Source organism: Octopus sinensis, linkage group LG4 (assembly GCF_006345805.1).
Source record: "Octopus sinensis linkage group LG4, ASM634580v1, whole genome shotgun sequence".
In the NCBI taxonomy this organism is placed as follows: Eukaryota; Metazoa; Mollusca; class Cephalopoda; order Octopoda; family Octopodidae; genus Octopus; species Octopus sinensis.
The window spans coordinates 65,789,758-65,799,395 of NC_043000.1; the positions used below are offsets into that span (position 1 = coordinate 65,789,758).

The 9,638-nt window shown below is 39.2% G+C and overlaps 1 long non-coding RNA gene across 1 annotated transcript; it reads left to right on the forward strand.

Moving 5' to 3' along the window:
* Nucleotides 1-978: 978 nt before the first annotated feature.
* On the forward strand, nucleotides 979-8,783 carry LOC118763240. The gene is made up of 4 exons (XR_004998991.1): nucleotides 979-989; nucleotides 3,743-3,754; nucleotides 3,869-3,871; nucleotides 8,653-8,783. It is a non-coding gene; the product is annotated as an uncharacterized LOC118763240 (long non-coding RNA).
* The last annotated feature ends 855 nt before the right edge of the window (nucleotides 8,784-9,638 follow it).

Here is a 9,638-nt window from a genome sequence, read left to right on the forward strand (position 1 = left end):
TTCTGTCTGCTTATCACTACTTTAGGGAACTGTAGTCAGTCAGACAACATGCGACCTGATTACACAAAGGCTCTGCTTTGACATGTAATCATGCAGTAGTTCTTAGAAATGAGTGACTAAGAATATCTCCGTTTATGGCTTGTTATTATATCCTTTTTATTGTATCTCGGGAGGGACCTTATACTAATAATAAACAGTGTTTCTATTTCATTTCTTTTATTATTATAAGTCACCTAGTTAACCATTTACCCTATTACCATATTAATCGATTGTTTGATCAAGCGTTTCGTCACCTCATCAATGACATACGCCCAGTTTACTCTAGCTCTGCTCCAGGCCTGTTCACAAATTCCATATTTTATATTTACTGGGGATGTGAATGACAATATATGAGAGAGAGAGGGGTGTGTGCGTTCCTGTGTATGCCTATGGTGTGGACTCTGTAAAAGGTGTGAATGCTTAAACGTTTATTTATTTATCAATTTATTTGTTTATTCTATGGTTAGTATTTTTGTCTCTCCGAATGGAATGCGTGTGTATGTAGGTGTACGTTGATGCGTGTGAGTGCGTGTATGGACATTCAAGACTAATAACTATATTTATTTTCGGAATGGTGCGGATCATATTACAATTTTTTAAATCTCTCTTTCTCTTTCATTCTAATAGCGCAAAGGAATAATGAATTTATCTATCAATGTGCTATACTTAACATATGTATAAGCAAATCATATAAGCACACACTCTACTGCGCGCGGGCGCAAACACACACACACACACACACACACACGCACGCACACACACACACACACACACACACACACACACACACACACACACACACACACACACACACACACACACACACGAATCACAAAAATGTATGTTTAATAAGCCAATGTATATTTACTAAACTAACACACATGACGATGTATGTTTATTAACTTATAGGTCTATAATTTTTTCCTCTGGTCGTTGTGGTAGTGGGACCAGTTTCCTTTATAAATGCTGTGGTCCGCCGCAGTATCTGATTTACATTGTGTTTATCGACCAATTTGATATCAATATGCAACTACATGGTGGTCTGCAACTATAATATACAGGAACATACATATATGCGAATTTGTATACCACCACGACCAATCTAATGCCAAGGTGCCTATTCTTTGTGGCATACATCAGCATTATAAAGGTATGCATATACATGTACATTCATAAATGATAGTAAATAGTTTAATATTTTTGTAGCAGCAGCAGCAATAGTAGTAGTAGTAGTGTAGTAGTAGTAGTAGTAGTAGTAGTAGTAGTAGTAGTAGTAGTAGTAGTAGTAGTAGTAATGGTGGTGGTGGTGGTGGTGGTGTGGGCATTATACTTTATCCGTATTTTTATTTTATTAAATGAGATTCACGTATCTGTCGTCAAGTTACGTCATAGGATGATTTGTAGGTCTATGATATTCAACATGCCTTCATGTTTATCCTAAACATGGCGTTAAAGTACTGACGTAGGCCTTCTATAGCCAGCTTGGTTCAGAGAATGGAGGAGCATAAGAAAGAATACAGTGATAAGAAACTTCCGTCGGTATTATTTTCTGTTCCTTGCCATACTTCTCAAAAGGAGTGGTTGTCGGAGAATTTCTACAGTTTCACCAGCTCAAATTTCTAGTCTCCATATTCCTCCGATTGTAATGCCATGGATTCCTATGTGTGAGATACAGATGAGAAAGGTATCAACCGCTCTGCCCGCAAATCAAGGCCGACATGGTGGTCAAGATCAAAGAGGTATTCGAAGATCTTCCAAGGGTTACAATGAGAAAAGCATGCGCCAGTTTCCGGAGCTACCTTGAGTCCGTGTTAGAAGCTGGGGGCAGCTACTCTGGGCAAACTATTATTTCCCAACCATCATTTAGTTGATACTTTTTTATTTTTAAAGTTACTTATATTTTTGGATGGGATAATGCGCTTTCTTTTCCTTTTATGCAAACTGTCATATTTAGTCCAAACACACCTTAAGAATTCACCACAGCATATATTGGGAGAAACTGCCTCGAGCCTGGCTGAGAGAATAGCGCATCACTAGAAAGAATATAGTGATAGGAAACCTATGTCGGTACTACATCAGCATGATAAGGATCATCAAAACAAAATCTTATTGTTCTTCTCACTACGTATATAACTTCAATTAACATTTCTTATATTACAGCACCAAATATGCTAGTGTCACCGTTACTTTCTCTTTGTATGTGTATGTACACATACAAACGTACACACATATAATGTGTGTATGCAAGTATGTATGTATGTACTATGTATGAATGGATGGATGGGGATGGATGGATGTGTATGTATGTTCGTACGTATGTATACATGACTGTATGTATACCCAAAATCTACGTGACCACCAGGCGGTAGAGCCATTCTCTCTCACAATTCCGCCCATCTCCACGTCCAGTTCCTCACTAAGATCACCTCCATGATAGGACCGAACCACGACAAAGTACACATCTTTAACTCTTTCATTCGCACCTCCACCAACATCATTTGCTTTACAACATAAGCGAAACGGGTCACCGTTTAGCGGACTGATATACCGAGCACTTTCGAGACATCTGTTTCCGGATACAAAACTTAGTTTCCATTTATTTCCGCTTGCCGTACTTCACACAACACTCTAGTATGTTTGGCTTGGCTTTATAAACTTATCCACAAAATCCAGACATCGCAAAGAACTACGATTCATCTCTTCCCTTAAGACTCATGTACCACCCGGTCTCAAATCACCACCGATCTTCCTGTAACATACTACACGCCCACACAGAGATACATACAGTTACATACACACGCGCATAGAATATAAGCCACATACACAGCCATACACACATAGCCACGAACACATACACTTATACGTACACGCACACACAAGCACACACACACACAAGCACACACACACACTCTCATACACACATTGCCAGCCTCAACCCAGCAAACACTTTCATACACACGCACACATATACGTACATGCAACACACACACACACACACACACACACACACACACACACACACACACACACAACACACACACACACACACACAAGTATATAATTATATGAACACACTTATACACACACACATACATACGGACACACCAACCAACTACCAGGTTCAGGCCCAAGTTTCTCTCCCCTTTTTAGTCTCATTCACTTTCTTTTCCAATGAATTTTTTCTTCTGCATGCGTACATACATAACATAGATATTTATATTTATACACACATAAAACACACACACGCACGAATGCTTATAACATTGACTCACACGCAAAAATACAGAAATACACCAACTTTTATATGTACTTTTAAATATATCAGGTCATTAAGAATGAAATGTCTGATTTTCTTATGCACCATGTTTGTTAGTCATTGACTCTAATGTTTTATCCTGACAATTCTTTGTTTTACAACATTGATGAGTTACATCATCGCTTTCCGAAATGCAATTCGGGATGTCTAATTATATTGTAAGTTTTTCTTGTAAATCAATTTTTGTGAACCCATGGATAGATAAAAAAATTCGTGTTTATGAATATAAGTTCCGTCTTGGGACCAATGCATCCCAAACAACTCGAAACATCAATGAGGTGTTTGGTGAAGACGTGACGAATGAGCGCACTGTATGGCGATAGATTGAGAAGTGCCGGTCTGGTGACTTTACTCTTGACAATCAAACCTGAGTCCAAGGTGGATGAGTTGGAAACTGTAGTGGAAGTGGATACATCTCAAACTATGCGTGAGTTAGCAGTAGGGTTTTATGTTTTGATTCCAACTGTATTGCACCATCTGATACTAATCGGCAAAGTAAAGAAGCTGGACAAGTGGGTACCACACGAACTCAACGAGCATCAAATGACACGTCGTCTTGAAACTTGAAGTTCTTTGCTGTCACGGCATAAAAGCGAACCATTTTTGCATCATATTGTTACGTGTGATGAAAAACGGATTCTTTTAAACAATAGCAAGCGTTTTTCACGGTGGTTAGATAAAGACGAAGTTCCAAAACACAATCCAAAAAAGAATATTCACCAAAAAATGCTAATGGTGTCAGTTTAGTGGTCCAGCGCTGGTGTCATCCACTACAGCTTCATAAGACCTGGTAAGTCAATTACAGCGGATGTATACCTCAACCAGTTGGATGAAATGATGAGTGAACTTGCAATTAAACAACCGAGATTGGTCAATAGAGACAGTCCAATTCTCTTGCAAGACAATGCTCCACATGTTGCACAAAGAACGCTACCCAAGTTACAAGAACTGAACTTGGAAGTACTATGTTATCCATCATATTCACCAGACTTTGCACCAACTGACTATCACGTTTTCCAGGTGTTAGACAACATTTTGCAAGGAAAGAACTTCAAATCTGAAGAAGATGCAAAAACAACCTTTCGTGATTTCATCACCTCTTGCTTTCCAGAATTCTTCGCAACCGGTATAAATAAGCTACCGATAAAATGGCAAAATTGTGTTGATAATTTAGATGCATACTTTGATTAACTGCATGGCATTTTGTTGAGATAAAGTAAAATAAACTTCCAGTTCAAAATCAGAGATTGCATTCTTAATAACCCGATATTTTCGCATGGGTATAATCATATGTACATGCATGCGTTAATTTGCGCGCGCGCGCGCGCGTGTGTGTGTGTGTGTGTGAGTGTGTGAGTGTGTGAGTGTGTGAGCGCGGTACACATACACTCATATACATAAACACAGACACGCACAGTCACTGACGCATACACTGCCAATCCCATTACCCTATCATTGTCCGTATAGAGAGGTATGAGTAATGTGCGTGTAGGTATGTAGGCACCTACACACCTGTACCCACACTACTCATGCCTCCTATATACTCACACATAAACACACACGCACACATACACGCACACATACACGCACACACGCACACACACACACACACACACACACACACACACACAATGCACCTAAACACATACACACAACTAACCTATACCACACTCTAATCACACACAGACACTGCTAATCTAACCAACCAAGCACTCCCTCACACAAGCACACTGCTCGTACCCTCTATAGTCATGCACACACGCACACTTACACACACATGAACACTACATACATGTGTATTTTCATGCATACGCGCGTTTTCACACATACACGTATTCATTCACATACACATGCATGCCAACGGGTACTCTCTCGTCTTTAAAAACTACAATTACGAGAGGTGTTCATTAAAGATTACCTCTGACCCACTTCCGGTTAGTGCAGGAAATGGAACTTGTACAAATATAATGATACATGTCTCTACATGTCACATTGTAAATCGCAGCTTTCCACTAGTATTCATTTGTCTTTTACGATTGCTGAAATGGACTAAGATGTTATAATGGAGCAAGTTGAATGCAGATCAGTGATCAGGTTCTTATACTTGAAAAGTTGTACACCAAAGAGACTTCCGATGAGATGAAAGAAGTTTATAGTGACGATGCACCGTCATACGACATAGTCAAGCACTGGCATCGTAAGTTCAAATGCGGTTGGACATCGGTGGACAACCACATTCCGACATTGATGACGACGCCATTCATAAAGTGGAAGCCGCCATTTTGGAGGATCACCGCATTCAGCACCTAGCCCAAGAAGTGAAGATAAGTGTAGGATCCGTGAAAAAAATAATTTACAACCATTTGCACATGCGGATGTTATCTGCACGATATATTCCCCGTATGCTCACACCTTTTCAGAAGCAGGAACGAGTCAATTGCTCCCAGCCTCTTTTGGCAATGTGCCAATAAACGAGGAGAGCTTTTTCGGTAGATTTATCACACAGGATGAAGCATGGGTCCGTCATTATGATCATGAGACTAAAGTCCAATTGAAGCAATGGAAGCATGATAACTCATCACCTCCAATGAAGGTTCGTGTCCAACCCTCAGCAGGCAAGGTGATGCTCACAGGTTTTTGGGACCAGCGCGGGTTAGTGATGGTGGATTTTCTGGCAAAGGGTACCACAATATTATGCTTCTCTTCGACAGAAATTGCGGGACGCCATCAAAGCAGAAAGTCGGGTATGCTGACCAAAGGAGTCTGCCTCCTCCAAGACAACATTCCAGTTCACAATGCGCACGTTGCCCAGAAGAAATCACATTCCTGCGGTTATGAAATCCTTCCTCATCCCCCTTACACTCCCGATCTCGCACCATCTGACCTCTTTCCAAACCATGAAGTATCTTTTGAAAAGGAAGCACTTTTTGGATGATGATGAACTTATTTTCGAGTTGAAGTCTTGGCACCAGGCGCAACCTACTGACTTCTACAAACGAGGTCTTCAAAGCTGCATCAAGCGATGGAAGAAGTGTGTCGCCATTGGTGGTGGTTATGCAGAGAAGGGCTAATAATCATGCCAAGTTTATTCCAGTCCAAGGGAAGTGGGTCATAGAAAATCTTTAATGAACACCTCTCATATCTCTCACTTTTCCGGTTAGTCAGAAGTCGAACATGCTAAGTAACCAACGTGTGTTTTATTCCTGGCTCTCTTCTCTCTTTTCTTATCTCCTATTTCCCCTTTCTTTCCTCAGTTTCTTGTCTCTTTTTGAATTTTTTTTCGTATTCGACGAAGAACTACGTCCGAAACGTTATACTTTGACGCAATAAATTTTACTCGTTCTCCTTCTTTGAACGGTCAGCCTAACAATTTTATTAATTGTGAACGTCCTTTCGATCTGTCGCATTTTGTATTTTATTTTCTTTATACGTATACATTCAAACGCACTCTCTCACACACACACATATGTATACACACAACACACACAAAAAAGTGCGCGCGTGCGCGTGCCACACACACACACACACACACACACACACACACACACACAGACACGCACATACACACATATATATTGTATATATAAAACTCTACTACTATAAAACATCAATATCTGTGACATACTTGTTAACCTTTTCATTGGTGGTTTAATCGATCAGGTGTCACTGCGTTAGCTAGTATAGGACTAGACACATAAACCACAAGAGAATCTATTCTTTGGTGTTTGTTGCTAGACACATTATATGATAATGGTGAACCTCAGCTACAATATCAACCGTACTTAAGAAATGAATGGTCAGTAAAATAAATGTTGGGCGCTTGAGAATGATATATGTTGTTGGTAGAAAAAGTAAACGATAGTTAAATGTGAAAGTAGAAGCACACATACACGCGCACGCAAGTTACGGTCACCTCACGTTACAGGATTCCGCGCTTACGGAGACTCGGATAAATTCTAAGAAATTAAAAACCGCACTCCCTTCTTAATCAAAAAGCCATTATTTGACGTGCTATTTAAGATCAAAGCATAGTTAACAATTTGAATAGTTATAATCACGATACATGTATACATACACACATACACGCATACATACGTGTAAATATAATGCGTATATATGTGTGTGTGTGAGTGTAGTAGTAGTAGTAGTAGTAGCAGTAGTAGTAGTAGTAGCTTCATGCAGGCATACCGTAGATTCGATCCTGATCACCAAATTTCACTTATCAGTTCAACAGCACTTTTCTCATGGTAAAACAACAATTTTTCTGTGAGTGACAGCAGTTACGTTTACCAGATGCCTTCGCTAAGCAATATAATGCCTTTGCCATTTGACCGTTCTAACCTCTTCTAGGCCACCAAAAGCTAGAATAGAGATAACAGACACCCAACGAAATGCATTGTTCTCAACAATATGTTTCTCCTTCTAACTAGTTTTGAATAGTCATAATTACTAAAGTATCTTTTAAATTTTGGCTTTGTTTACAGTAGACTTGGTTAAAGAAGGACAAGCGCCCCTTGGCGCAAATCCAGAAATCGATTCTAATTTATCTGCCATTCCTTTTGCGATCTTCGCAGAGGTGAGACCAATAATTTTTATTCACCGCACGGCTGTCACCATCCTTGTTTTAAATGAGCTCTATGTGGTTTAGGGGTTCATTTGACTCCTCTTTCTAGCGAAGCTTGTGCTTTACAGCATTATAATTACACACACACACACACACACGCATACAAATACGTGTGTACGTGCGTGTCTATGGGCGTGTGTCAGTGTGTCCCTGTGTTTGAGTATGATTTACTATAAACACCATGTGGGGCGTAGAAATTTTCAACGTGAATATTTGTGCATATATTGTTTTTGCATCTATCTATATCTTGTTCTCCCTCACCCTTTCTTTCTCTCTCTCCCTATATATATATATATATAATTATACCGTATGTTACGTATATATATATATATATATATATAATATATATATAATGTATATTCATGTATATATATATATATCTATATAAATATAGTATGTGTGTATATATATATAGAGAGAGAGAGAGGGGGGAAGAAAGAAGAAGAAGAAGAAGAAGAAGAAGAAGAAGAAAAGAAGAAAAAGAAGAAAAAAAGAAGAAGAAGAAGAAGAAGAAGAAGAAGAAGAAGAAGAAGAAGAAGAAGAACAACAACAACAACAACAACAACAACAACAACAGCAGCAACAACAAGAATAGTAGGTATAATAGTAGTGATAGCTTTTATACCAATAGTCAGTCTATTAATAACTAGTGACACTCGTGGAATTTCCACAGAACGAAAAAGATTAAGAGAATCTATTTAAGAGAGAAATGATGACTTGCATTTTTATTTTTATTTTGCTGAGTTAATTCACTTCCAGTCACAATAACATATGATTTTAAAATCGCCTTCTTCTAAGCACTTTATATTTAGGATACAATAGTCTCTCTACTTCAATCAACTTACTAACCATGTGATTCCCTTCTGCATCTCTTTAATATTTCTCTCTTTTTCTGCACCTTTCACTTCCACTAACCATATGAGTGACAGTATAATCCATCAGTTGGCTATCTGCTCTCTCACTTACTCTCACATTCCCTCTTCCTCTTTCTCACTGCACCTCCTCCTCCTCTCTGACAAACTAAAGTGTAAAGTGTAAAGAATAATATTACACATTTAGTTCGATAAAAAATACTTTTTAGTATCAACATGCTACCACCACCATCATCATCATCATCATCATCATCATCACTATAGTTTTCAGTAACAAAGCTCATTTAATTTCAGTTCAACTGTTTGTTTAATCTTTTTTCCTGTCGATGAGGCTCTACTCTGACAATACAAACGCTATTTCTCTCTCTCTCTCTCTCTCTCTCTCTCTCTCTCTCTCTCTCTCTCTCTCTCTCTCTCTCTCTCTCTCTCTCTCAATGTAACTGCCCCCTTTCCATCTATCTCTACCGGCCTTTCTTTAAACTGTCCACCAGAATATCACCCTCTACTGACTATTGTATCCTAAACATATCACTTTCTCTTTATCTTTCCCTCTCCGCCCTATACCACGTCGTTAACACTTCTCACTCCTTCTTTTCTCTTACCGTCTTTTTCTCTCGCTCTTCGCCACTCCCTTCGACTAACCACGTGACACATTTGGCCGTATTATACATCTTTCTCTTCTTCTTCCTTCCTTTTTTCTTACTCACATCTCCCTCTCTGTCTCTCTCTCACACGCACACTTTTACTCCACCTCTACCTCTCACTCATTCCACCGCCATCTCTCACT